Raw genomic sequence first — 3534 nt, forward strand, 5'->3', positions numbered from 1 at the left:
GTTTATGTATCGTACCCTTTCGGTAAGCTTGATTGCAATGTAAATGCCCATATTAGAATACAGTTTCTTTTCTTAAAGATAAATGGAATAATCCTACCATTCCTTGGGATAAAATTTCCACAGGTTTTTCTTTTTGTTTCATATTGAAGTTTATTTAGATCGCTAATTTGGTTGTACACAGTGCATACTGCAAATCAAGAAAACTTACAGTGTTTCCACTGCAATTAGAAAACAATGTCCACAATAGAATGATTGTCGTCGTCAGAAAAGAAACCGCGCAGTGTTGCCACCTCTATCCGCTCTTTACGTTGTTCACATTGGTGTTTTCGGAATTTGCGTAGGCAATATTGCTTGGGCCGCTCGATCCTCCTGATTTGTCCTGAGGATTTCCACCGCAGCAGTAGTCGCTAGGTGCGCCTAGAGCCTGGAATAGACAAGATATCTGAGATTAGCAAGACTGCAATCCCCCATTCTATAACTAGTCTGGGATGTTAAGGTGTTACGTTGAGTGCAAAATTAAGAGCAGTTAGTTTGAACGTTAGTTCTTTGTGGGGAGGGAAGGAGCTTTGTGGAAAACGAATTGTTAGAACGTTTAAGACGTGTGGTGTTTCGATGTCTAGTATCAATCCCGATGCGTTAATTTCTCTTACACAATAAAACACTAGACGTCAACTGTTTGCTTGCGAAAGTTTTAAGTCCAATTTATTCATAGAAAGGCTAATCGGGACTGGACGTACAGTTTAAAGTAGGATCGGAACCACTATGTACCTCTTCCGGGTATTGAACCCGGGACTCCTTGATTAAAAGGCTTCGACTTTATCATCACGCCATCGGGGAGGCCACAGATCAACAGTAAAGGTTGTCACCGAAAATAATAACGGGACACCTATACCGCGTTTGTTAGAACCTGTCCCGTTTCCCGCGTTAGCGATCGCTCGACAGGTTCGGTGCCAATGAGAAACGAGGAAAAAATCGTCTGCTGGTCAGCCAGGAGCGAATGGAAGCCAGAAGAAAAGCGCTTACGTAGACACTGTTGAGACGTTGCGTATTTTAATTAGCTGCCTGGCTTTGACTTTCCCCAGCACGGAGAAAAGCCAGCGACCGGCTAGCGCGGGAACCGGGACAGGTTGTAACAAACGCGGTATAGATCCTGAAGTACCCACTTTCATGCAAGGCGTTATGTGTGTTGCCTAACTCTACGGAGGTGGTTGAATTTGCCAAAATTTGTTATTAAATTTCACTTATCGCCGTAGAATTAGGCAACACACACAACACCCACCTTGAAGGGAAACCATTATTTCAGGATCCACGTATCCAAGTTTTAATGCTGGTGATGTACATTGCGTTATGTCGTGAAGGCTTCTGGAGCGATATGGAGGTATGACCCAACACATTCACAATCTCAAGCAATTGTGGAGAAGGTGTGATCAGCACCAGGCTCTGCCCGCCTTTGCCCACAGGCTCCCTAGATGCCCATGTATTAGAGGCTGAGTAAACCCTTGAGCCCATGCAGAGATATTACTGCAAAAAACATCCCAGCTAAAATCACCCACCCCGCGTAACGATCTCAGACGCCCAACAAACCGGATCACCGTGGCTCTAAAACAGATCAAGAAAATAAACAAAAATACTTTGTGGTTCATTGACTGATTCATTTGCTTTATTTTACTTCGCTTTTTGTGCCACTTTTGGCTAATTTACGAAGATGGGGATGAGTGACGAATGGACACTCACAAACATCCATGCCCAGGCCGGGAGTCGACCCCTTGCGTCGTAGCGCGATGTGCGAATTTGTGGTTCATCGACAGGTAAAAACACGACTCCGGGTAAACCAACAAAGAGAGAGAGAGACTTGCACGGATTTCTAGTCTTGAGACCAGCAACGTTGATCTTTACACTGTATTCAAGAAAACAAAGGTAAGGAGGGTCTCTCCTTTCCTTTCATTTCAACAGGGGCGTTGCCAACAGCTGGGCGAGAGCGGGCTCTTAAGTCACCACGAACTAATGTGAGCTCATCTGTAATACCCTACTATAGGAATTTTGATAATAATACAGGGTGTTTCAAAATTATTTGAACGATAAAACACGTTCGATGTTCAGATCATACAGAGAGAGAGACAGAGAGAGAGAGAGAGAGAGAGAAAAAATGAAAAATGTGAAAGAACGAAATGGAAAAAGGAATAAGCAAAGAGAAAAAGGACGAAGGATAAAAAGAGTGAAAATTAAGAGAAGGAACGAAGAAGAAAGAGGGAGAGAGAATGAAAAAGAAAAAAATAACGAAATGGGAAAAGGAATAAGAAAAGAGAAAAAGAAGGAAAGAAGAAGAAGAGCGAAAATAAAGAGAATGAAAGGAAAAGAACGAATGAGAAAGAGAGAGAATGAAAGGAAAAAACGAATGAGAAAGAGATAGAATGAAAGGAAAGGAACGAATGAGAAAGAGAGAGAACGAAAGGAAAGGAACGAATGAGAAAGAGAGAATGAAAGGAAAAGAACGAATGAGAAAGAGAGAGAATGAAAGGAAAATAACGAAAGATAAAGAGAGAATGAAAAAGAAAGAACGAAATGGGAAAAATAATAAGAAAAGAGAAAAATATAGAAAGAATAAGAAGAGCGAAAAGTAAGAAAATGAAAGAAGAGCGGAAGAGAAAGAGAGAGAATGAAAAAGAAGAACGAAATGGGAAAAGGAATAAGAAAGAGAAAAGAAGAAAAAGAGCGAAATAAAGAGAATGAAAGAAGAAGAGCGAAAGAGAGAGAGAGAGAGAAATTGAAAAAGAGAAAGAACGAAATGAAAACGGAATAAGCAAAGAGAAAAAGAAAAGAAAGAAAAAGAAGATCGAAAAGAGAGGGAATTAAATGAAGAGAAGGAAAGGGAAAGAAAGAGAGCACTTACCAAAGCAAGACAAGCAACGAGGAGCAATGCAATCACTTTCACGTAGGCCATTTCTGGTACAGGAAATTTCGGTTTGTCTGAAAATGAAAAATGAAATGTTTTTCTAGATTGGATCAACAGAAGTGGAAATCTGCAGCGACTCTTATACTGCATAAAACTACCTGGATTCAGTAGTGTTGCCCACGAGACGAGACTTTGGCCTGTCTCGTCTCAGGAAGTCTCGTGGAAATGCTGTCTCGTCTCGAAAATATTCGTTTGTATCATGACACATGGTCAATCTCGTCTCGTCTCGAATTTTTAAAAGCCTGTCCCGTCTCGTCCCGTGGACAACACTTCTGGATTGTCAGTTAGAAATAGTGTCGACTAATCGAGAACTACAGGTAGATTATATACTTGTAGACTGGGTTTGGAAACACTGACCGACCATTTGCTTGCAAACTGTAATATTGCGGTCTCAATAGGCTGCTGTGTGAATGAAGTAGCTGGTGTGAAGAGGAGCGGAAACTTGAAACTTGAGATCACAATCACACAATACTAGGGTATATTAATTAATACTATTCTCAGAATGATTACGTTTCCAAGGACTCACTATTCTCTGCGAATAACCTATATATGGAGGAAAGCAACTTAAAATAACAATAATA

The 3534-nt window shown here is 40.9% G+C and overlaps 1 long non-coding RNA gene across 1 annotated transcript; it reads right to left on the reverse strand.

Annotated features, from left to right (window-relative positions):
• Positions 1–263: 263 nt before the first annotated feature.
• LOC145983316 (uncharacterized) lies at positions 264–2954 on the reverse strand. The gene is made up of 2 exons (XR_014441234.1): positions 2891–2954; positions 264–424 (listed from the first exon to the last, which is right to left on the reverse strand). It is a non-coding gene; the product is annotated as an uncharacterized LOC145983316 (long non-coding RNA).
• Positions 2955–3534: the final 580 nt, after the last annotated feature.

The sequence above is a fragment of the Lepisma saccharinum genome, unplaced genomic scaffold (genome assembly GCF_977018435.1).
Source record: "Lepisma saccharinum unplaced genomic scaffold, izLepSacc3.1 HAP1_SCAFFOLD_772, whole genome shotgun sequence".
In the NCBI taxonomy this organism is placed as follows: domain Eukaryota; kingdom Metazoa; phylum Arthropoda; class Insecta; order Zygentoma; family Lepismatidae; genus Lepisma; species Lepisma saccharinum.